The sequence below is a fragment of the Antechinus flavipes genome, chromosome 3 (genome assembly GCF_016432865.1).
Source record: "Antechinus flavipes isolate AdamAnt ecotype Samford, QLD, Australia chromosome 3, AdamAnt_v2, whole genome shotgun sequence".
Lineage (NCBI taxonomy): Eukaryota > Metazoa > Chordata > Mammalia > Dasyuromorphia > Dasyuridae > Antechinus > Antechinus flavipes.
In genome coordinates this window covers 323,579,178-323,606,138 of record NC_067400.1, presented here as the reverse complement: position 1 = coordinate 323,606,138, position 26,961 = coordinate 323,579,178, and the positions used below count along the sequence as shown (strand labels likewise).

General features: G+C 36.3%; 1 protein-coding gene across 4 annotated transcripts in view; it reads right to left on the bottom strand.

Annotated features, from left to right (window-relative positions):
* Positions 1-26,961, bottom strand: part of PAK2 (p21 (RAC1) activated kinase 2) — a 129,426-nt gene that overhangs the window by 97,726 nt on the left and 4,739 nt on the right. The window contains exon 1 of one of the 4 annotated variants that reach the window (XM_051985544.1): positions 22,161-22,466. The exons of 1 other annotated variant lie outside the window; for it this stretch is intronic. The gene's annotated coding sequence lies outside the window, so the exon portion shown is untranslated. Of the gene's footprint in view, positions 1-22,160; positions 22,467-26,961 lie in introns of those variants that run through there. 2 more of the 4 variants (XM_051985545.1, XM_051985541.1) reach the window with 2 other exon arrangements.

Below are 26,961 nucleotides of genomic sequence, written 5' to 3'. Positions count from 1 at the left end.
AAGCAGGGGGAGAGAAGGAGGGGACAGAGAGAGAGAAAAAAAATATTCCATTGAAACTGAGAATAGTCAAGAGTTTTTAAAAAGGCCAACAAAGCTTGAGATGAGTACTGAAAGACATAAATAGACAAAGACAGACAAAGGAGACCAAGCAATAAAGGCAGAAGCAATGGAGTGTAGAAAGAAAACTCAGCAAGACGACAACAGTATATTTTGGAGAGTCAGTAGTTCATTCTGGCTACAGCGAAAGATTGATTTAAGTGTGAAATAGAAAAAAGGTTGAGATTAGACTCTGGAAAACACAAACACTGGGTTAACAAAGCTGGACTTTACACTACGACAAAGCGTAGCCAGTAAAGGTATCTGAACAGGAGATGATATGAATAGTATGTTTTCTTAATCTAGAAATAGAATGGATTAGAGAATATAGAGAATAGACCAGAAGTAAAGAAACTTAGAAAGACCATTAAAATTAAATGAATATGAAGTGAATTCCATCTGACTTTTGTTTTAATTAATTAAATAAAAAAAGTGGAGGCATTAGAAAAGACACCATGGACTTTAGGCTTTTAAAAATATAAACAAAGCTTATGTGGGTTGCAGCAATTTGTTGTGGAAATTCCAGAAGCTATTGTAAAAAAGAAAGTATCAAATAAATCTGGTTATAGAAGGCACCGTTTCTTTAAAAAGTTGACCAGATAGTACAGGAAGGTATGGATGATGTTTACAATGTTTGGAAAAGAAAAGAACTGGGAGAACTAGAGAGAATTAATGAATTACAGTACCAGAATGAGCTTTATTTAGTCCACAAGGTACTTAAACAGGAAGCTTTTTAGTAATATCCCAACAAAATTGTGCCTGAAGATGCCAATGAAAGAAAACTTATTACTACCTCTGAAGATAATCCAACATCCCATTACACTTTTGGACAAAGAAGCATCCTTCAAATTCAAAACAGTAAAGCTAGGATTAAAAGCTCCACACTAATGTAATTTCCAATAAAAAGCCAAAGTAGTAAGGTAGTTCAACTGGAGAACAAGCAAAAAAAATTTTTTTACAAAGGGGATAGCCCTCAAATCCAACAGCAGCTAGATGACTTGAAACTTCATGATCAGATAACTTAAACTACAATTCACATGATTCTGACATTCTTTAAATATATTCCATATCCCCAAATCCCATCACTTTTTAGTAAAAGTTACTTGTACACAAACCATACTGTGAATATGTTGGACTTCAGTGGACCTAGGCTTAGAATGGGATCCGCCTCAGGAAAAGGAGGAAGTGGGAGAGGCCAGAATTCAGGGCTTGACCCAGAAAAGAGAAAGTCCTAACACCCCCTTTTAATTCCTACATAGTAACCATAATTTATAAACAACTAAGATAATAAGGGACAAAGAAATAGCAAATTGCTAAGTCTCATTACAACAAAGTTCTTCTTGTGAGAAAAATGATTTACAGTTAAGAATAAGTATTTGCGCTAGTTAGTATAAAAAATGTTCAGGTACTTACTTTAAAAAGTTAAGTCAAAGAACATCCAAAGTGGTGATTATTTAATGCTTCAAAAGATACTTAAATTAAAAGAGAAAAAAATACAGTAATGTCAGGGAAGGTTTGGCAGGCATTTCAAACCCCATAGTTTGAAGATCCATCATGGAAAGAAAGAGTCACCCTCTCTTACAAACTTTAAAATTATTTCCAATTACATGTGAAAACAAATTTTAACATGTACTTTTTGAAATTCTGATTTCCAAATTCTCTTTCCCCTTCCTCCTTGAAAAAGCAAGCAATTTAATATAGATTATACATGTGTAGTCATGCAAAACATATTTCCGTATTAGTCAGGTTGTGAAAGAAGAGAGACCCCCCCTAAAAATAATAATAATAATAACGTTAAAAAAACTAGTATGCTTCCATCAGCATTCAGACTCTTTTCCCTGGAACTGGATAGCATTTGTCTTTTTATCATTCAGAAATGTCACAGACATTCTTGTATATCATAAGAACACTCCTAACTCTACAATAAAAGACTTCAATAACTGAAATTCATTTTTTTAAAAAAAGAGTTTGTTTTGCTTTTTCTGCCTTAAATCTTTGCTCCATTTAGAAAATCCCATTAAGGGTCAAAAAGATACTATACCAAAAGAGGTGTTTTTTTTTTGGTTGGGAGAGAGAGGAGAGTTAATGGAGAAGGAAAGGTGAGATATTGGTTCGCCCCTCCTCCAAAAGGAGTAAATGAAATATTTTTAAAACCCATAGAAAACAGAAGTCCAGAAGGAGACAAAATTAAGCACATTGTTATATACTTTTAAAAAGAAAAGCCAAACTGTATGTAATTGATTCAATAAAATGCATACTTTCACATGCAATCCTTTTCTATCTTTGTAACTGGAAATGTTGTTTGTTGCTATCTGTCAAATTTCAGAGTAACAAAAAAAAGTTAAGAAAAATTAGCCAACTAGTCTTTTATTATTGTGACTTTCCATTTTTTATTGGCACTGCTCAAAAAACTATCAAATGATTTTACTGTCTTATTTTGATAGTCATCAAATATTAAGACTTAACACATTTAAAAGCAGATACTCCACAGGGATTCCATGCCAAAAATGTGAAAGAGGGGATGAATTCCAATGAGCAGAGATCATGTCTCTGCTAAAAATCCCAGTAGTCCAATTTCACCTCACTTTGTCAGAACTCTTTTTAGACAATTGCCTTTCATACTCAACCGTTGTATGTTTATATTGTTTTTCAAAGAACCTGAAATTGCAAAGGCCCTCATTTCTTCTTGCCTACACTATTATATTAGTCTCCTCAGTGGTATCTCCATGATCTTATTAAACTCTCTTCTTACTTTTGGACCTAGTCCCTCCCCTTCCATACAGTGGTCAAAACTAAGATAACCAATATTTTCCTTCTAAAAATACATTACTCTTTTGTCTTATTTTACAAACATCTGACTACAATTTTCCCATACCTCCAAAGCTTCAGAGGCTCACTACTGCCTCTCAGATAAAAAATATTAACTCCTCAGGCTAGCATTTGTACTATTCCAGAATCTGGTTCCAAAATTACTGCATATTACTCTCCTTCATAAATTCCATACATCGTAAATAAGCTTGAACTACTACTAAATTGTTCCCTGAATTTAGTACTCCCTCCCCTCCTTTTCTTGCATCTTCAAATTAGCCATCTTCTATGCCTAGAATGTACACCTTTCTCATTGCCACATCTTAGAATCCAATTCTTCCTGTACAACTTCTTAGCTCATCTTCTACACAAAGCCCTTTTTTACTCTCCTGTTGTTAGTGCTATGTATTTACTAGTTACTATGTATTTGCTTGCAGATTCTTCAACATAGCCTCATATAAATAGCATGGTTTCAAGTCCCCAGAGCTACCTAAATTGCTTATCTTATAACCTATTCCTTGCTATTGAAAGACATAGACACCAAAAAGCTATTTCCAGAACAATATTTATAAATTTTGCACCTGAACAAAATACAAAGAATTGTGACTATAAGGGAGGGCAAGGATCTAAATGAAGATCACTTGCTTTCTGAGCCAAACTACTTATCTTTTTATTAAACTATATGTGATCTTGGGGAAGATTTTAAGGAAGATTAAAGATATATGACCTGAACAATTTAATCTTCATCTTATCCCACTGCACAGTTCTTATCTCCAAAAAAACTCTTGATAATAATCCCTTTTAATCTCCTTCAGGATTTATCTAACTCCCTGACATGCTCTCATATTCCAACTTCACTCTGCATAAGAATGGTCACCCTTTTTATTCTGTTATCACCCACAAGGACTGCATGATAAACTCAGAAGTTCTTATCTGATCATAACTTATCATTTCATCCTCATCCTCCTTGTGACCTACAACATACACCCCCAACAGTGCCTCTGCTTCCCTAGCCTGCCTTCCTAATTTCAACCTGTTAATCAGTTCAACTTTACGGTAACTTCTATTCTTGAATCCCTTGCTCTTGTGCTATTATTCATGCCCTACCAAACCCCAACCTCGGATTACTCTCTTCCCTGCTGCTTTTCTTCCTTCTTATCTGCTGCTGAACAGAACTGGAAAAATTCAAACAACTGTGCTGAATGGATCCTCAATCTCAATTGGGCCCTCAGAACAATAAGGCAACCCTTTTACTTACTACTCCTTTATAGATTCCCTATCCCACACACCACTCACCAGAAGTCAGTCAAAACCTCTTTTTCTCTAGTCTCCTCTCACATCATATTGTCACTCCTATGTTATGAGCTCCCTCTTCTGCCCTTCTTTACATTGAAAAACTCTGACATATTTGCCAGGCTGTCTCCTTTGCTCCAATCTGTGACAAAAGGGTGACTTTCCTCTTCAACAAGACCAAACACTTTGCAAAATCCCTTGATTCCTTCTCTTCCTCCTGTTATTTAGCAGAATGCCTCTATAATCATCCTTTCTAGCTTTCAACTCTCTCCTGATCTACCCCTTTCCCTCTTAACTATAAATATTCCCAGGTCGCAGCTATCCTTTGAAAAAAAATCCACAACTTTCTGGAGGTTTCCTTCAAACTATCATATTTATGTCTTCTCCCTTTCATAGAAACTTGCTAGATGTCAGGTCCCACTACTGATTCACGTGTACCGAGGATTAAAGTAAATGAACATTTAATACTTGTGCTTAAGTCTCTTAAAGTTTTAGAATATTGACTTTAAATAAAGCAGATAATCATTGATCCTCATTTCAGCATCATATGTCCTTGCCTTCAAACATACACAGACTTCTTTTCATCCCAAAAGAAAAATCTTCAATTGGTCCTTTGTCATAACTAGTTAAAAGTCCTAATTAAGAACATACCTTTTCTAGGAAAAAAAATTTTATCACCATAGCCTCCGCTTCTTTCTTCTTTCTCATTCACTTTACAGCCCTTAGAAACAAATTAATCCATTTTTCCCCAAAGTTACTAATGAAGGGGAGAGCCAAGATGGTGTAGACACTTCTCTATCTGACTTCCTCCCAAACCAATAGCAGATTAAGCCTCTGAACTGGTTATGGAATTACAGAACCCACAAATATTTGGAGTATAACAAACTTCCAGAAGATACTGTGGAAGAACTTCAAAAAAGGTCTGTTTCAATCGGTCAGGGGGAGAGGCTGCCAAGCACAGCACAGGAAGCCTGGGACAGGGAGCCAGGAGCAAGGAACAGGGTGAAGAGTCAGGGTGTTGCAGCAAAGGAGCACCAGGGAATCTACTGCGAGACTTTTAGGCTACTCTATCCTGGTTACAAAGCCAGTGGACCAACAGGTTAGACACCCAAAGCAAATACAAAATGAAAACAGTGAGCCTCTGAACCCTGGACAACATGGCCACCTACTCAGCACCATTAGTCAGTCAACAGTACTGGGCCCAGGGAAAATTAAAGCTGCTCTCAGCCTGTTGCCTTAAGAGCAGACTTCCACCTTTAAAAAAAATGAGCAAAAAAGCAAAAAGAATTCTGACCATAGACAACTTTTATGGAGGAAGAGAAGAACAGACCTCACACCCTAAGGATCCTAAAAGCAAATCAGCTCCAGATAAAGTCCCAAAGGGTGATATGAGCTGGTCCCCATTTCTTGGAAGAATTCAAAAAGGAAATATATTGTAAGAAAGTTATAAAAAAAATTGGGAAAAGGCCTTTAGAACTTTGCAAAAGGGTATGGGAAAGGAAAAACAAATTGTCTTCAGAAAACTCCTTAAAAATATATTTGATTAAATGGAAAAGGCAAATAACTCCTTATAAAATAGATATGAAAAAGAAACCAATTCGTTGAAAAACAGAATTTGTGAAATGGAAAAAAAAAATGCAGTGAACAAAATATCTCAATTGGCCAAATGCAAAAGGAGATGATAAAAAAAAAAAAAAAAACTAACTGAAGAAAATAATCCATTTAAAATTAGAATTGAACAAATGGAAGTGACTCAATGAGACTTCAAGAATCAAACAAAACCAAAAAAGAAAAAAAGAAAAAAAAATGCAAAATATCTAAAATATCTCACTGTAAAGTTACTAATGATTTCTTAATTTAGAAACTAAATTTTCCTTAATTCTCATGCTTGATCTCTCTATACCATCTGACACTGCTGACTACTCACTTCTGCCAGACACTCTCTTTTCTGGGTTTTCAGGACACCCTGTTTTCTTGGTTTTCCTTTCTTCAGAGTCTCCTTTGTTGGACCAATAGCCACCTCAAGCATTTTGTGACTTTGGTATATTTCAGAGTCTCCATTCTGGACTCTTCCCTCTACTCTCTTTTTAGGGATGTCATCAGGTCCCATGGTTTTAAGTATCATCTCTATGCAGGGAGATATCACCTTCCAAATATAAATACCCAGTCTTGTTTCTCCCCTGTATCACAATCTTTAATGTTTAGAAACAGATATTCTACAGACACCTCAAACTCAACAGATAACTTGTCATCTTTCCCCACAAATCCACTCCTCTTCCAAAATTCCTATTTCTGTTAAAAACACAAACAAGCTGTTACTCAAACAGATTGGCAACCAGTTTCATCCTTAACATTTTACTTTCACTCACTTTACATATCCAATCAATGTTTAATCTTGATCTTTCTACCTTCAAAATTTATCTCATATCCAATCCCTTGTCTCCATTCACAGAGCCACCACCTTCTGACTTTTACCACTGAATTAGACTTTTGCAGTAGCACTACCTAAAAAGCTCAACTCTCTCATCATTCGAGTCCACCCATCACATATTGCCAAAGTGATTTTTCTCAAGCATATCTATGTCACTTGCATACACAAACTATAGGGGTTCCCTAACTTCTCAAGAAAAAAAATGCAAACTGTTAGTGTTTAGCACTTAAAAGTCCTTCACAACCCGACCCCACCCTACCTTTTCCAGATTAATTACAAATAACTCCACCTTCATACACATACACTATAGTGCAACCAAAAAAAGGCCTTTTTCTTGTTTATCAACAACATCCCTGTACCTTAGCACTGGTTACTATTCAGCCTTGGAACACTCTCCTCACCTCTGCCTCTTAAGAATCCCTAGTTTCCTTCAAGACTTAGCTCAAATTACCTTCTACAGAAAGCCTTTCCTAATCTCCCTAAAGCTAGTACTTTCTTTGGAGTTAAGAACACCTGAGTTCGAATTAAGCCTCAGCCACCACTAGCTGTGTTAACCTGGGCATGTCACTTAACTTCTATCTGCCTGTTTCCTTAACTCTAAAATGGTGGTAATATTTATAAGACCACAGCACTAGATAGTACTCTATAATTTCACTATTAGCAATTTTTATATCTAGTTCTTAATCTGATTTGCTATGTAATTTTCCATCATTAAATTTTTAAAAAATCATTAAACTTTTTATTCAACCAATTACTAAGTGTGCTACAGGCTTCTAGAGATGTGCATTTTAATCTTCATTTGATTAGTTTCCATTTCTCCAAATGGGATCCATAAACCATTAATCTGCTAGCAGGAAAGACTTATAAAACAAAAGTTACCAATTTCGGTGGTATTCTATTGTCTTCAGGATCACAACACACACACAAATAGATGTATATTGTGTATGAATGTGTATATGGAAGCATGCTCCCACCTCCAAGTGATGACTCTATTTTCCCCAAACCCCCAAGGGTAGAGGACTCTTTCCAAAGTAAGAAAAAATTGAAGGGTGAGTAATGAACAGCAACATTGTGGATTCCACATATTTAGTCTTTGGTAGACTAGAACCTGGGGGGAGGGGGGACAATATGTGGTAGCTGAAGAGCAGTCACATTCCTACCACATGTATAATTAATATAATTAGTCATGCAAATATAAAATTATCCTTAAGCATACAGCTAAACTGCCAATCCATGACAGAATAGAAAGGAAAGATTTACATAGCAAAGATAAATCTAGCTAAAATCAGTACTCATGAAAGATGAGTATTAAAATGAAGAACAGAAATTTTTACCAGGAAAGGAATTCAGAATTAGGAAGCTGACAGAGACAAACTGTGCCTATTTCACAATTACACCAATCACAAGTCACTAATCAGTACCATCAACATCTAAGTGAAGATAACAGAATTAGTTTCAAAGATTAAAAATTTCAACTTCTCTGATCAGTGGAAAAGGTTAGGTTCACAAGACAGAATAGTCAACTATAGCAATCTAGTGTTTGACAAACCCAAAGATTCTAAATTTTGGGATAAGATTTCATTATTTGATAAAAACTGCTGGGATAACTGGAAATTAGCATGGCAGAAATTAGGCAAGGACCCACACTTAACACCACATACCAAGATAAGATCAAAATGGGTCCATGACCTAGGCATAAAGAACGAGATTATAAATAAATTAGAGGAACATAGGATAGTTTATCTCTCAGACTTGTGGAGGAGAAAGAAATTTGTGACCAAAGATGAACTAGAGACCATTACCAATCACAAAATAGAAAATTTTGATTATATCAAATTAAAAAGCCTTTGTACAAACAGAACGAATGCAAACAAGATTAGTAGGGAAGTAACAAACTGGGAAAACATCTTTACAATTAAAGGTTCTGATAAAGGCCTCATTTCCAAAATATATAGAGAACTGACTCAAATTTATAAAAAAATCAAGCCATTCTCCAATTGATAAATGGTCAAAGGATATGAACAGACAATTTTCAGATGAAGAAATTGAAACTATTACCACTCACATGAAAGAGTGTTCCAAATCACTTTTGATCAGAGAAATGCAAATTAAGACAACTCTGAGATATCACTACACACCTGTCAGATTGGCTAAAATGACAGGAAAAAATAATGATGAATGTTGGAGGGGATGCGGGAAAACGGGGACACTGATGCATTGTTGGTGGAGTTGTGAACGAATCCAACCATTTTGGAGAGCAATCTGGAATTATGCCCAAAAAGTTATCAAACTGTGCATACCCTTTGATCCAGCAGTGTTTCTATTGGGCTTATACCCCAAAGAGATACTAAAAAAGGGAAGGGGACCTGTATGTGCCACAATGTTTGTAGCAGCCCTGTTTGTAGTGGCTAGAAACTGGAAAATGAATGGATGCCCATCAATTGGAGAATGGCTGGATAAATTGTGGTATATGAATGTTATGGAATATTATTGCTCTGTAAGGAATGACCAGCAGGATGAATACAGAGAGGCTTGGAGAGACCTACATGGACTGATGCTAAGTGAGATGAGCAGAACCAGGAGATCATTATACACTTCGACAACGATATTGTATGAGGATGTATTCTGATGGAAGTGGATTTCTCTGACAAAGAGACTTAACTGAGTTTCATTGGAGAAATGATGGACAGAAACAGCTACACCCAAAGAAGGAATACTGGGAAATGAATGTGAACTATTTGCATTTTTGATTTTCTTCCCGAGTTATTTTTACCTTCTGAATCCAATTCTCCCTGTGCAGCGGGAGAACTGTTCGGTTCTGCAAATATGTATTGTATCTAGGATATACTGCAACATATTTAACATATATAGGACTGCTTGCCATCTTGGGGGGGGGGGGGGGAGGAGGGAAGGAGGGGAAAAAACGAAACATAAGTGATTGCAAGGGATAATGTCGTGTAAAAATTATCCTGGCATGGATTCTGTCAATACAAAGTTATTATTAAATAAAATAAAATTTAAAAAAAAATTTCAACTTCTCAATTCAAGTTGGTCAGCTTGATCCTAGCCCAATTTTTTTCCATCCAGTATTTATTCCTATCCAACTGGGAAGAAGAGAAGGAAAACAATTTTCTTTTTCCCACTTCATTAAAAGAAAAAAACATATTTACAAAATTTCCCAGTTTCCAAAATCTTTAAGAATCTCCCACCCAATGCTAAAAAATTTGTCATTATTGCACTTGAATTATCAATAGACATAATAAAGTAAAAATACCTCAAATGAAAACTATAACCTAATTAGCTGAATTGATAAGAGTTAAATAACCTGTAAATAAACACATGCATATCTTTCTAAACCACCATAGGGCTTGGTTGTCTGTAGCCTAGCTCCACACTTCCATGCCTAAATAGGACTTAAAAGCTCATCATTTTAAGGTGTCCAAATGCATTAAGGGGGGAAAAAATTGTCTCTTCCCAATAATACCATACACATCCCCCATAGAACCAACCCTTCAAATAGAACAAAGTTCAAACAAATCAACAATACTTGATTTTATCTGGCAACGTGTGCTTCATTTGGCACCTCCATCAAGAGGAAGAATATTACAGGTTCAGCAATTCAGAGCTGGAAGAGACTTTAAAAGTCATTTAGTCCAAGGCTTTTTAAACTTTTTCCACTTGTGACTCCTTTTCATCCAAGAAATTTCCACACAATATATAAAATATAGGCATATAAAATAGGTATAAAAATCAAACATTTGGTGATATTAAATCATAATTTCATGATCCCCAAATTCAGTCATGACCCAGAATTTAAGAAACTAGAGATCTAGTCTGAAATGTACATAGTCTTTAACTCAAAGGGACTCCATTACTAGGCTTTCATACTCTCAAGGGACTTTATTTTATAACCCCAAAGAAGTCATTCATTGATAAGAAAACAGTTCTCACATATACCAAAATATTTATAGCAGCTCTTTTTGTGAGAACAAAACTGATGCCCACTGAATGACAAAAGGCTAAACAAATTGTGGCACAAGAATTAATTCTGTTAGAAGTGACAAATATGATGGATACAGGGAAGCATGGAAATATCTACACAAACTGATGCAGAGCAGAAACAGAGCCAAAAAAAAATCCACAATTAATTAAAACAACATAAATTTTAAAAGTCACAAAAAATATTGTAAAATTATAAAGTATAATGCAGAGTTTGAAAGAAGAGTTATAAGAAGATACTTCCATCCCACCCCTTTGCAGAGGTAGGTCTACAATTGCTCTAAATTTTCAGAATTTTTCAACATATTGTTCGATAATGTTCATTTTTTCTTTTCTTTCTTTTTTTCTAACTCTAAAAACTACTATTTATGAGATATGTGATAGCTCTCCAGGAAAGAAAGAGTAAAAACTTTAAATTTTTCAAAGTCATCTAGTCCAAAGTCCCCTTTTACAGACGGGGAAACTGAAACCTACAAAGATAATATGACTCGTCCAAGTTTCACAGTTAGTAAATGAAAGAATCAAGATTTGAACTCAAAGATGCTCATCAGTTGGGGAATGGCTGAATAAATTATGGTATATGAATGTTACAGAATATTATTATTCTGTAAGAAACAATCAGCAGGATGATTTCAAAGAGTCCTGGAGAGATTTATTGATGCTAAGTGAAATAAACAGAATCAGGAGATCATTGTACACACAGCAACAACAAGATTATACTAAGATCAATTCTGATGGTCATGGCTCTTTTCAACAATGAGATGATTCAGGCCAATTCCAACAGACTTATGATAGAGAGAGCCATCTGCACCCAGCGAGAAGATTGTGGGGTTTGAATGTGGATCACAACACAGTATTTTCACCTTTTTTGTTCTTTGCTTGCTTTTTTTCCCCCATTTTTTTCCTTTCTGATCTGATTTTTCTTGTGCAGTGATAAAGGTGGAAATACATACAGAAGAATTGCATATGTTTAACATGTATTAGATTACTTGGGGACTGGGAGAAAGGAGGGAGAAAATTTGGAACAAGGTTTTATTTTATAAGGGTGAATGTTGAAAACTATCTTTGCATATAATTTGAAAATAAAAAGCTATTATTTATAATTTAAAAAAAAATTTGAACTCAAGGCCTCCTATTCCAAATCCAGTGTCCTATCTACTGAGCCATATTACCTATAAAGTATTTCATTATCAGTCCACAAAAGTCAACACTGGTCATCATTACATTGACCTGAATTCTGATGTCCTTAAGTGTTTTTCTCTTTTACAGTTATTGTAGTAATTATACATACTGTCCTCTTGTTTCTGCTGACCTCACTCTGTATCTGTTCAAAAATGACTTTCCAAATTTCTTCGAAGTCTTTGTAAGCAGATATGTCTCAAGTTGTCCTACTCCCTACTGTCCTACTGTCTTCACTCCGGCAATAGAAAAGAGGCAACAGTACAATCAATCAATTCCCCAAGAGAATTTTTGCTCCAAAACTTGGAAGAAAACTGAACTCATCCCCTCTCTTTACCTGGTCCTCTCATCTCCAAAACACAGTAAAAATGAAAAAGCAGGGGACAGCAAGTTGGTATAGAGGATAGAGCACCAATCCTGAAGTCAGGAGGACCTGAGTTAAATTTGACCTCGGACACTTAACACTTCCTAGCTGTGTGACCCTGGGCAAGTCACAACCCCAATTGCCTCAGCCAAAAAAAGAAAAGAAAAAACAAAAAAAAAAAAAAAAAAAAAAAAGGAAATTAAGAAAGAAAAAGAAAAGGCAAGTTTTATAATACAACTGTATACTTTAAAGGACTTCCAAAAGGTCACTGAAAAAAAGTACTGTAACCTAATCAAACTTTTCATCTTTTTCCCCACATAGAAGCACTCTAGGATTTTCTGCAAATGTTATCCTATCATTAGATTGAATAGTGGTTAAACTCCCAAGAAGAGTGGTCAAGGACAGTCTTGGATAATTGTCCACACTTGGATCAATATAAAGAAAAATACAAGAAAACATATAAACAAGAAAAGTCACAGAAATGATAAAGATGCAGAAGTGACCCTTAACAAAAACATTTTAGAAAAATCTAAGAATAGAATTTTTTCCAATAATTTGATTAAAAGCATTTATTTGAAACAGCTAATAAAACTTGCAATCTGGAGTGCATTAAATATAGTTCCATTAAAAGTGGACAGAAAATAATATTGTTCACTTTTACCAGTTCTACTTAAATTTTAGAATCATTATTTAGTAATGAAGAGGCTCAATCTTAATCTCAAAATAGTTCAATCTAAAGATAATGATTCTCTATAAAAAAAAATCTAAGATGAAAAATTTGATAATAATCATCAAAAGAGGTAGATAGATAAAAAAATCATCTACATTTTTTTTTATGCCACTTAAAAAAACCAAGAATACCTGACAAAGAGAAAAGGCATTTATGCTAACAAAAACTGTCAAGTATTTGGATAAAAACTTAGCTGCAGAAAGATAACTGTGATTTTGATTAAAATAAAAGAAGAACAAAATAATTGGAGAGATATCATCTGTTCATGTTTAAAACAAGCTAACATAAATGAATATGTCAATATACTTCAAATTCATATATGGATAAGACACAATGCCAATGGAATTTTTTGTATAAAAATCAGATAAAAACAATGCTTTTAAAAAAACAGTCAAGACTGTCAAGAACTTTTCAAAGATGAAGTGGGAGAGAGGGAACTGAAGGAAAAAAAAAAAATTATTTACATAATGCCTACTATGTGCCAGGCTGGGAAATCATTTTTTTTTCCTTTTTTTACAAATACTATTTCATCTGATCCTCAAAACAACCCTGTAAAAAAGATGCTATTATTATCCCACTTTTACAATTAAGTGACTGGCCCAGTAACAAAGCTACTAAGTGCCTATAGTAGTAATTAGCTTTTAGATAATAAGCAGAAAAGTAAATCAATTAAATAGAATAATATGAAAAGAGAAATGACTATAAGAGAAAGACTAGACTTTTTACAATCCTAATATCACTCAACATTATCAAAAAGAACCATTCAATACAAGCTGTTTGGAAAATCAGGGACTATTAAAATGACAGAAGGAGAAAATGACAATACAAAGGGGATGTTGAAAAATCACAACAATAATACACTGTTGGTCTAACTATGAATTAACTTAAACATTTTGGAGAGCAATTGAGAATTATTCCCAAAGAGTGATAAAATTGTGTTATATTGCTATGTGCTTATGTAAATTATGTATAATGCCTCCCATATTGATGGATTTATGTATACCATGTATATCTGTTACAAAGTTCTGGCCCATATTGATGGATTTATGTGTACCCCTTCAGAAATCCACTAATCTGATTTGATTTCCTATTTCCTTTGGTGTTTTCATCTCCCTTCCTGAGATGTCAGGGAAGACGTGATCACCTTTTAGGTGGGGTTCTTTGGCCCAGCAATACAACCATTAGGTCTATTTCGCAAGGTGATCAGGGAAAAAGAAAAATAGTCTATATGTTCTAAAATAATTACAACAGTTCAACTTGTGACAAAGAAGTGGAAATTGAAGGGATGCTCATCAACTGGAGAATGGCTAAACAAAATGTGATGATTGTAATGGAATACTATCATGCTGTTAGAAATGATGAGCTTAAATTTGGACCACGCCCAAAGGGCTCTCAAACTGTGCATACCCTTTGACCCAGCAGTGGGTTTATATCTACTGGGCTTATATCCCAAAAAGATCTTAAAGGAGAGAAAGGGACCCACATGTGCAAAAATGTTTGTGGCAGCCCTCCTTGTAGTGGCAAGAAACTGGAAAGTGAGGAGATGTCCATCAGTTGGAGAATGAATGACTGAATAAATTGTGGTCTATGAATGTTATGGAATATTATTGTTCTATAAGAAATGATCAGTAGCATGATTTCAGAAAGATCTGGAGACACTTATATGAACTGATGCTGAGTGAAATGAGCAGAACCAGGAGATCAATGTTCACAATAACAAAATAATGTGATGTATGTGACTCTCTTCAACAATGAGGTGATTCAGGGCAATTCCAATCAACTTGGGATAGAGAGAGCCATCTGAATCCAGACAGAGGACTATAAGGACTGAGTATAGATCATCACAGTATTTTCACTTTTTTTGTTTTTGTTCTTTGCTTGGTTTTTTTCTCTTTCACCTTTTGATCTGATTTTTCTTGTGCAGCATGATGAAGAGGGAAATGTTTAGAATTATACATTTAACCTATATTAGATTGTTTGCTGGCTATGGAAGAAGAGTAAAAGGGAAGGGAGAAAAATTTGGAACACAAGGTTTTGCAGAGGTGAATTTTGAAAACTATATTTGCATGCATTTAGAAAAATAAAAAGCTATTTAAAAAAAGAAATGAACTTAGTTGATACAGAAAAATATGGAAAGACTTGCAAGAAATAATGAAAAATGAGCAGATCCATGATAATATTCTCTATAGTAATAGCAATACTGTTTGAACAATATGAATGGCTAAATTATTCTGAGTAGCATAAATACTCAAAATAACTACAAGGGACTTATGAAGGAAGAATATATCTCACCTCCAGAAAAAGAACTGATCAACGGAGATATACTTCATATTGTTTTATATACACACACACACATACACCCCCACCATTCGTGACAAATGGTGAGCTGCTCTAGTTCAGAGAGGGGAGAGGGGAAGGAGAGACTAAGTTCAGAACTAAAAATGTAACCCCAAAAATGAATTTAAAAAAAAAAACATAAAAATTTTAAAGAAAGATGATTCCCAGTTATAGTGGGAAGTTAGTATAAATGCCAGAAAAAGGACATCAATTGGGTAATAATGCAATGACAAAGAAACCAAAACAGAGCAGAATTTGAAGATGTAGTAGATGAGCAAAAGCATAAAACAGTTACAGAGAAGATGATTCGTTAAAAAAGACACTGGGTTTTTTTGAGAGTAATATGAAGTATCAGTTGAAAGAGCAGTTTTAATGAAGTAAAAGGAATAGGCATGGGGAAAAGAGGAAATAGAGGTATTAATGGAAGGGAACATTCTCTAGGTATGTGAAGAAATTCAATTCAAGAAGCATTTATATATAATAATACCCATTAGAATGTAAGCCCCTGGAGGACAGGAAATCTTTGCTTTTTCTTTATATCTCCAGTATTTGGAAACTGTTATGTATTTAATCAATTCTCACTGAATGATTACAAGGTACCAGGCTGTATGATGGAAACATGGACAAGATTTTACATCCTAATTTGATATTTTTAGGTAGGCAAAGAGAGTAGACTGAGCACTAAACCTGGAATCAGAAAGACTCAAATCAGCCTCAAAACTTAATAGTTGTGTGACCCTGACAAAGTCATGTAACCTGTCTGCCTCAGTTTTCTCATCAATAAAAGGACCCACATCACAGGGTAGTTGTGAGGATAAAAGAAGAAGACAGTTGTAAAAGATTTTACAAACCTTAAATCACTATGTATGTGTTAGATTTCTAAGTGCTAGCAAAAAGATCAAATAAAGGTTTTCTTTAGAATAAGGGAGAGTTCTATTCCTTCTGGAAAGCAAGTATTAAGACACCAAATGGAATAATAAAGCTGTCTATTAACTGCTTTATTTGGAGTCAATTCCAAAACTTTATAAGATTAAATTCAAGTAATAAACATTCACTTACATCAATCCTTAACCAAAATGAACCAATAGTGAACCCTGAAACCTACTTCAAAAATATTCAGAAAATTAAAAACCAAAGCCAAAAATTGACATTTTCATTACCATAATCCCTAATACATTCACCACTATAAAAAGAGCTAAAGCACATGGAACTGCCACCTTAGGTAAAATGGAAGGAAAAACTGCCATTCTTCCTTAACAATATTATCAGGGACCTGAATATTTTAAACATCTTATTCCTTGTCCCCACTAGCAATAAACCCACCAATACTTACTGACACAGATATACTACAGGAGAGGCTGTGGATTATAGGCTCTAGAGATGGAATAGGACTAAACAATCATTCATAGTCTGATACCACTACCCCCACGTGACAGAAAAGCAAAACGAGGCCCAAGCAAGGTAAAGTGTTTGCCCAAGGTCAAACAATAAGAGCACCGATTTTAAATACTGAGCTATTTATACCATAATTAACAGAATTTTAGAGTTAAAAAGGGGGCACCTTAATCAAATTCTCCATTTTTCATATGATGCTAAATGACCTGCAGGGGTAGAGATGAGATCTGCACCTAAGACACTTCACTATGCCAGTCTTCCATCTAGTCCAGAGTTGTACAGTCTGAGTTTTCTTACAGCCACCCCATGAAACTGGTAGTACAAGTATCATTATCTTCGTTTTAAAAAGAACTAAGATGTGAGGTTATCTGCCGAAGGTCACACAATATCCCAGGACTCTAAGACCACCACACCACTTCTTCTCAAAGCTGGAATGGCATTGCAGTAAGGAGACCATACGTTCAGTGAGGGACAATAAGGAAATAGGATAATTAGAAAGGATTGAGTAGCACTGAAAGGTAAGACTGAAGAGGTAAAGCAAGGCAAGTAGCCGCACAGGAATTCAGATTTGATGGGATAAATAAACAAACAACAGAGGGATCACCTGAGAGCAGGAGAAAAAAGACAAACAAGAAGAAAGGAGAACACTAATAACACAGAATGAATTTACAAAGATGAAGTCTAACCTACAGCCATTCTGCCCATAGTGCAAATCAAAAGTCCTCCAAAAATGCTGAATTTTCAGCACGCCATTAGAATGGAATTTTTCTTCTCCTAATAATAGTTTCAAAAGTTAGTGAAATTAAAAAAAAAAAAAAAACACCCAACTTCTTGGTTAACAGGGCATATAATGATTTAGTGAATGATTAAAAAAGCATTAAATACTTACAAAGGGAAGAGAAGAAAATAAACATTCATTAAGCACCTACTGACCAACCTGGCCCTGTGCTAAGTGCTTAATTATTGCATTTGATCCTCAAGAAAGTCAATGCTATTACTAGCCTCCATCTAAAGTTGAGAAAACTGTGTCAGAGATTAAGTGAATTGTCCAGGTTCACACTTTTAAGAAGTACTGGAGGTTAAATCTGAACTTTGTTTCAGGCCCAGGTTCTAGCCATTCTCTGTTGCACAGCTGCAAAGCATTGAGCTTAGAGGTAAAGATATAAACCAAAAAGTAAAACAATCTCTATCCTTAAGAAGCTCAATATTCCAAGGGAAGGGATAACACATATAGCATGCTTCAGCTGCAAGTCAGGTGGAAAGATTCAATGGTCCTACAATGCACCAGCAAAGCTAAAGGTAAAGCATCTTTATTTAATGCCATTTCCACTGATAAAATCATATTTACTTCTAATGCCAAATCACTTGACAATGCCAAAATCTTTGATGGCAATAATTTTATTTTTCTGGTCTTCAGTAGCTGTGTTTGCTGAGGAGGTAAGACTGCAGCAGCCATAGAGGTAGTTTTTTGGTCCCATCTCCATTGGAGTTGCTTCCCCTGAATGAAGACTTCAGAAGCTGGCTGAAAGCAAGTCCCATTATCTAGAGAGTACAACTTCCCTTAAATGGAAACCGATCATCAGGTGATATTAAACGTAATCAAGAAATTGGGCCCCTTATTCACAGTGAAAGCTCCATTAAATGAAGGATCTGGGGCCCAGGCCATCTCCATCATGATCCGAGCAGAAGTGGTGGAGTGGAAATGTTGTGGAAGCTGTGACTTGCCTGGCCCATCTGCCTCCTGACTATCCCTCGAGGTGCCTTGCTGCCTCAACTACATTAGGTTGTATAACCATTGGTAGGCAGTTAGTGGAATGGTTAGCCTTTTCTTCACAAGGGTAGCTGCAGGTCTAATGGTTCCGGGTCCTGGGCTGGTCCTGACCTGGGCCTCTTATCTTTCTTGGCCTTCCTTGCTGCTTCAGCTAGTACAAATCTATGCTTAAAGCAGAATCTTCCAATGAGAGATCCAGGGACCAAAGAAAAACCAAAACAACTTTCTAACTCAGATAAGACTACTTGAAACCCAATACAAAGCTTTCTGTTTTCATTTTTTGTTTTGCATTTCAATATTTAACATGATATTTAGGAACAATTTCCCACCACAAACTATGTCAAATGTTTTTAAAATATTTCAATAATTAAAGAACTATAAAATGCTTTCAAAAATAATGAAAATAACTGTAATACATTCTTGTACTGAGGTTATCTGCCTAGGTGTTGTTCCCCACAATACAACAAGACGACTTTTTATTTGTAAATCTGCAGATCCTGTATAAACTCATAATAAAAAACAAAACTATACAAATTAGAAAGTTATCATAAAAATACATTTTGATGTGCTCTACTGAAATAAAACATGCAATTTCAACAAAATCTTTCCTTCTCATGAAAACATGAAAAACTGATGTGTTGATGTAAAAGCACTAAATCGAGGGAAGAGGAGTCAGGAAGGAAGGAGAGGAGGAAAAAAGAATACTTGTTAACTGAAAAAAGTTAAATTTAGTTAAATTAAAATTTTAAAAGAGCACTGAAGCTTTACCAAATAAGAAAGTTTAAAAATTTAACATAGTGCTGTTTACTTCTGGATGATTCGATATATCTTTATTTCAGAGATTATATTTATATCTCTCTTAAACTTTCTGAGGAGCAGAGAAGGAGGGGAAGAGATATAACCTCCCAAGCCTACCCAGAAATGCTGCTTCACTGGCTCAATCCTCCTACTAATGAACCAGAGATCTTTCTGACTTGCTCTATTTCCAATCCAGAAATGTTTACATCATCTTAGGCAGTGTGGTAGTGCCCACTCCTGGGTGGCTCACCATATTGGTGCCACACTTAGGATATTCTAGCAGTTTTAGCCAAGCTAAAACAGGAATTCTAAGTTCAAGTGATCCACTAACCTCAGCCTCCCCAATAACAAGGATTACAAGAATGCAAGCACCATCAGCAGCATAAAATTTACATTTTAAACATTACAGGAATATTCTATTTTCACTCTAACTCCTAAAATTACCTCCCAAAAATGTCCATGTTTTTGCATCTGTTGTAAAAGCTTATTATTAGAGACATATTCAAGGAAAATTAATTTTGTTAACTCCAATGCTGTCAGAAAGCATTTTGAACTTAATCAAGGGTATGTGATGGTTGCTATGGAAACAATCAAACATTAAATGAGGGGTTTACACTAAATTATATCTGAAGTCCCTTCCAAGCTCTAAAACAGCTTTGGTTTTTGGTCTTTTGAGTTATGGATGAAAGAGAAAGGGAAAGGGGAAGGGGTAGCATGAAGCACAGAAACAAACATATGCTACTCTTATCAACCCTGTCAATGAAGTAACTTGGCTCCTCTAGTCATGGAACATCACCATTCACCTGATGTGATGGCAGCTTCTCCTAACAGCAGGCAAAGTACTTACAAGGAAATGACCTCCTGACCATGCAAACATTACAAATATCATTATGATCGAGAAAAAATAATTTCCAAACCACAGAAATAGCATGAAGTAGTTAGTTGTCTGGCCACAGGATTCTAGGTCATAACCAGAAAAAATATCTAGAAGCAAGAAGACAGCATTCCACAGTACAAAAATCACCACCAGTCATCTAAGTCAGAAAACCTAGGACAAGTAAGTTACCATACATACATTTCTTTGGGCCTCTACTTGCTCATCTGTACAACAGACTATAGCCACTGACCTATATGACCTTTGAGGTCCCTCCCAGCTGGCTATAATACTGGGTGTGCAATTTCCTGAATAAAAAACAGGGATTGTCCATTCCACTATTATAACTCTAATAGATCCAGCATCTAACACTCTGGGGTTATTAGAACCACTATGATCAAACATTTAACTCCTATCTCTGTAAAAGTAGTGGTGTTAAGTCTCTAATATCACAAAAAGAAGTTATGGTCTTGGCTATTTATTGATGCTCACCAGTCAATCATGATCTGCACATAGCCTATGAATAATTCAATACTTTTGTTATGCTTAGAAAAGAACTACCATTTGTAGGTCTTGAGCAGTAAGTGTGAGAAGACCACACAAATACAAATTAATCTGGATCATCTCCTAGAGTTCAATGTATAGGTTCACATTGAATGAACCAAAACTAATTTCGTGGGGGGCTAAAAATTTGTCCTAAGACCTTAGTTTTCTTTTGTAAGCAGGGCAACTTAAACACTGCCCTAACTGAATGTTCTCCTTAGTAGATGTTTCTCCTAACGATTAAAAAAAAATGTTACTTGCTAAATCTACATTCTTAAACGAGATTTTCTCGGGCTTCCTTTTTTCTAAAAAGTTAAGTCTTTGACAAAAGCTACAGAAACCTCCGGCAAGGCTGGACAAGTTTTTACTTGCCTCCAAAATTACTGTGCACTGAGTTCATCGAACAAAAGAGATCTTCATCTGGCTTCATTTTAAATTATTCTTATTTTACTGGACAAGCCTACAAAAACAAATTCTCAAGGGTAAATTCTTGTAGATTTCAATATCCTGCCTACTTACAAGAGCGGAAGAGTCAAACCCAGCAGGGGAAAAAATGTGACGCGTATAGCCTTGATCCAAAACCCAGCTTGTGGGTCTAATTTTAGGCCTAATCATTCTGATTGTATGCTTGTGCAAATCAGGCAAAACATGTATAGATTACTGGATAGAAATCGATGAGTCACCAAGTAATAGGAAATAAATCTCGTACTGTCCAAAAAGCATATTTTCCTCCCCTACTCCACCACCGTCCCTCTCCCCCCCCCCCCTTAAAAGGACAACCACAAACTATATCCTAACCAGGAAACTTTAAGAACTTTTCAGACATCAACACTCGAGTCACCCTGTACTTGAAGGTTTTGGCAAAAGGATGAATCCACTTACAAAATAAAGTTTCAATTTTGAAAAGAGTACCCCCACCCCAAAGGAAAAAAAAAAAATTAAGTTGCAGAAAGTTCGTAATCATTAGATAATTTAAGATTATCTAAAGAAGTCAATAACTTGTCTCCTGGCACAGGATTAAAATGGGAATGATCAGAAATGAGACCCAAAGGGTTGCTCTAGGGCAGTGACGGGGGTGGGGGTGGGGGGGTTCCCTAGGATTTGTGAACCAGGAGTTTCAGCTGCTGCGGTTTGTGGGCAGGGAGATAGGAGATTGGGGTTAAGGGCTGGGCAGGGATTCAAGAGACTCGTGTCCCAAGCCCTAAAAGGGAGGACAGAAAGGATCGCTAAGCACTGTCTGGAAGGAGAAAAACTGGACGGACCCCAAAGGGGGCCACGAGGAAAGAAAAGGGCGTGTGCGTGGAAAGGGGGAGACAGACAGAGCCTTGGAGCAGTGCATGGGCAGGGGTAAGGCTCTTTCTTCCCGCCCCCCCCCCAGTCTCTCAGCCCTCCCTCCCCCATAGGGTACCAAAGGGGAAGAAGCCAGCCCTAGGGAAGCAAACAATAAGCAGCCACCGCCCCGGGACACAGGTGGCGGCGGCCGAGTCCGGATCTCCTGTCGGACGAGAGAGGGAGCGCCCAGGACGGTCCGGCCTCACTTACCGCGGCCAGAGAGCGATGCGTCCCCGCCCCTGCGAGGCGCCTGGGTCAGCGTCTACCTCCTGCGACTGCCGGGACGCAAGCCCCGCGCTCCGCGCCTGGCTGACTGGCTGTCTGGCTGTCTCCGGAGCCGCCCAGGGCGGGCGCGGCAAGAGAGGACAGGGCAGCGGGACCGGGAGCCGACCTCGGCTTCTCGAGGCCCCCTCCCCCGGGGCGCTGCTGCGGCCGCCCTCACTACTAGGCCGTGCGGCTGCCCCGAGCGCCCCAGTGCAGGGAGGGCAGGGGAGGCAGCCCTGGGCAATGGCGACCGCTGGGGCCTGAGGGGAAGCGGAACAACCGCCGCCGCCGCTGCTGCGCGTGGCCGCAACCCTAGAGAAGAAGGGGGGGAAGAGCGCAGAGGAGGCGGCGTCAACAGCAAGCAGCGGCCCGCGGCCTGCACCGAGCGGGAGCCGCCGCCTCTCCCGGGCCAAACCGAGCCCCTCAAACCCGATTGGCCACCGTCTGCCAAGGAAAAAAGAGGCTACTGGGAGTTGTTGTTCCTGAGTAACTGCTGGTGGAGTCCAGAAAGGCTATGCAGTCTTTCACCTAGTTTAGTGTCCAGTCTCCTAAGGGACCCACGACAATTCTGCTCGATTCGGGGCAGTTCATCAGACAATTAGGATGTACATATATCCATCCCGTGCATACTTCAATATTAATTTTTTTTTAAATTATGTTTGGATTCTGATTTCTCTGAATGCTCCTGAATCTATATTTTACCTACCAAATCTTAAATTCTCAAACACAGTGCTTTCATATAGTAAGCGCTTAATGAAGGCTTTATTCATTTATTCAAAAAGTCACCTTATTTACATGAACTGATGCAACGTAAAGTGAGCAGGACCAGGAGAACACTACACACTAAAAGCAATAGTATAACAATGATCAACTGTGACTTAGACTAAGATACTCTGATCTAGACAATGATCTAAGACAATTCTAAAGGACCTATGAGCAAACTGATGAACTCTTAGTGCTTTTGAAAGTATATTTTTTAAACTTTATTTTGGTATATGTTTTCTTTTGCAACATGGCTAATACAGAAATGTTTTGCATGACTACATATGTATAATCAGTATATTGATTGCCTTCTCAATTGGGTAGAAGAGGAATGGAGGAAGTGAGAAAATTTGGAATTCAAAAAAATTTTTAAATGAATGTTAAATTTTTTACATGAAGGAAATATTTAACAAAATGCAAAATTTCAGTTTCCCCAGGATCTATATAATCAAAACTCCATTGTATGACAGTACAAAAAAAAGTTTTTGTGGTGGCTTAGTGGTGTCCAATTCTTTGTGACTCCATTTGGTATTTTCTTGGCAAAGTTACTAGAGCTGGTGTCAGATCAGATTTGAACTCAGGAAGAAGAGTCTTTCCAACTTCAGACCTGGTATTCTATCCACTTTAAATCAGAGAGCTGTCCCACAAAAAGGAAGTAGGAAACCTTCCAAAACAAATTTCACCTACTTCAAAATCTGGATCCACCTTTCATCTGTTTTTTTACCCACAAGTCAAACATAATGATCACTTAGCTTTTTTCACTATCAGTCCTTATCCCATTTCTTATTTTGCCTAGAGCACAAAATGAAAGTGGCAGAAGAAGAATATATCAGGATGCAGTGAACTAGGCCTATGATATTCTTGAATGCTTTTCAGAGACAGATCCAGGATGTATGGACAAAAGATGTGTAGAAGTAGCATGGTATGGTGGAAAGAATGAACAGAAAGGGAAGACTCAATGCTGAGCTGAAATTATGTTCTAGTCTTGCTTTTAATACTATTTATGTATGTCACCTGACACTAGTCACTTATTGTCTCCACTTCAGTTTGCTCATGTGTCCAATAAGAAAATAGAAACAGGTTTATCAAAAAGGTACCATCCAACTGGTAACATTCTTTAATTATATAATTAACTCAGAAGTGAGATCTCAAGCAAATCTCTTCTCATCTTGGTATACTTTCTACATCTGGAAAATGAGGTAATATAGCTAGACTAGGTAATCTTTGAAAGTCCCTTGAAGTTTAGTGACTTCCTTGATTCTACCTGTAAAATTATCCTAGGAGAGACATCATACTTCCAGAAAACCACAAAATTTGCAGCTTTGTGGTTTGATAACTTTTAAACAGCTAAACCTCTTAAGCTAAATTCTTTTAAACAATCAAAGGTACCCATAAGAACACAAACAGATCAAAAAATTTAATTTGCCCATAAAAAGATTGCCTTTTCAATTGTCAAGACAAAGGCAGAAACTCCATTCTTATCTTTGCACTGGACTGAAAAGAAAAAATATTGATTAAGCACTTATATGCCAGGTACGTGCTTAAGCACTGGAGAGACAAATACAAACAAGCAAGCCAGTCCTTGCCCTCAAGAAATTTACATTCTAATGAAATGAAAATTAGATAGACAGACAGATAGATAAATAATGTACGTGTGTGTGTTTATGTCCATCTACATCTATCTAAATATCTATGAGCTAGAATTGGGATGGGAGGGAGAATGTATCTGAAATAGTTAGGAAATGGTGTTGTGGTGACCTGATTCTGGGCAAAATAGGGTTCTGGGCCCAACTATAAAGTCTATGATCATGAAAAAGGAAAGCATAAAACAGAAAGATAAATCTTTGAAGATTTAGAAAACTGTAGAAAGCCATATTTTAGGTTTAGGTTTCTACAATACAACTTAGCTGCTTCATATTGGGAATAAACACTCTATATAACCTTCAAAACTATACTAGATTCTTCAAACAATAAAATATTTTCTGAGCACAGACAATGTGCAAAGCACTCAAGTATTATGAGCAAAACAAAGGTGAATAATGATGTTTAAAAGTATTTAAAAGTCTCAAACACACTTTATATACATTATTTCACCTAGACTTCACAACAACCCTGTGAGATTGTTTTTGCTGTTTACCCTTCATTCTAGGACAAATGACATTGGGAGGTTGATGTCTTGACTTGCACATTAAGTAAACTGAAGCAAGAGAGTTGTGCAAAGTCATCTGCCTCCTCTAGTCAATGAAGTTCAGTAGCAAAACATAAGTCAATATGACTGGCAATGGCCCAGGATACAGTGGGTGATCTTGACTTCTCCATTTTAAGATCTTTCCCAGGCCTCAGTTTATCTGAGGCAAAGTCCTTTCAATGACTAAATCATCCCTCAACTCTAGGTAGGTCTCATAAAATGAGGATGTCACAATTTAATTTCCTATGTTTCAAGCTTTTTTATCTTCATTAAATATTTCATAATTATTCTGGACAGTTATCAATAATAAAGGAATATTTAAGTCATAGTTTCTTTAAAATAATTTTTAGAATTGTTAACACTTTCCAAGAAGCAAAAAATAATAATAATAATAATAATTAAGAAATTTTGTCCTGGAAAAGAAAACTTAAATTTTGAAAAGTAAAACTAAAGCATTCAGTTTCATCAGTATACATTAAAAATAGCAACCACTCTATGAGGTAACTATTCACCATAGCTATTACGGGCCCCATTTTATAAATGAGGAAACAGAGTCAGAGAGGCAGCATCTGAACCCAGGTCTAAGTTCCAGCCCAGTATCCTGTCCACTGTGTCATGTTGTCTTCACCATAATGAGGTAAAAAAGTACACTGCTAAACTGTACTGATTGATATATCCTCACAGTGATACTTCCTACACAAAACAATAAGACACTAAGACACTATTCAAATGAGGTAAGATGTGGAATACATTTTCACTAAAGACTCCTTGGGCTATAGTTCTATCAAATTGCCCTATGTTGATATGCCCTTAGCTTTACTGAATTTCTTAATATATTCATTACTGAAATCTATAAACTACTGGAGGCAGCTTCTACTCCAGGTAGAAGAAACAAAATGTGATTAAGGAAAAGACACTGAGAAAGGAGAAGATAACAGGACAAGTACATTCAATTGATATAAAATATGTTAACCCATATAAAATTTTTCTTACCAAAAATTTGGGAAATTACTAGTGAAAAATACACACGTGTATACAGAGAATAATGCAATGTTTCTATATGTACAGTTTATACATATATGGTATGGTATATACATATATGGTATAAACCACTTCCATATAATATATCCTGATTGAAAAATCTGGGAAGACTTACATGATCTGATACAAAGTAAAGTGAGAGGGACCAGAACACTGCAAACTGTAGGAGTAATATTGTATGATGATCAAGACAATGATCCAAAACAATTCCAAAGAACTCATAATGAAAAATGCTATCCACCCTCAGAAAACTGTTGAACTCTGAATGCAGATTGAAGCATATGGTTTTTTTAATGTATTTTTCTTAGAGCTTTTACAACATAGCTAATATGGAAACATATTTTGTTTGACTTCACATATTTCTCATCTTCTAAAGGAGTAGATGAAGGGCAAAAGGAAGGGAGAGAATTTGCAACTCAAAATTTTGAAAAATGAATGTTAAAGAAAATTTACAAGTAACTGGAAACTAACATAATAAATAAAAATGCATTTTTAAAAATTAATAATCCTGATTTAATGGCTAGCAGCACATTTACTTCACAATTTTATTAAGATTCCACCTACTGTGGAATATTATTGTTCTGTAAGAAATGACCAACAGGATGAATACAGAGAGGCTTGGAGAGACCTACATGGACTGATGCTAAGTGAGATGAGCAGAACCAGGAGATAATTATACACTTCGACAACGATATTGTATGAGGATGTATTCTGATGGAAGTGGATTTCTATGACAAAGAGACCTAACTGAGTTCC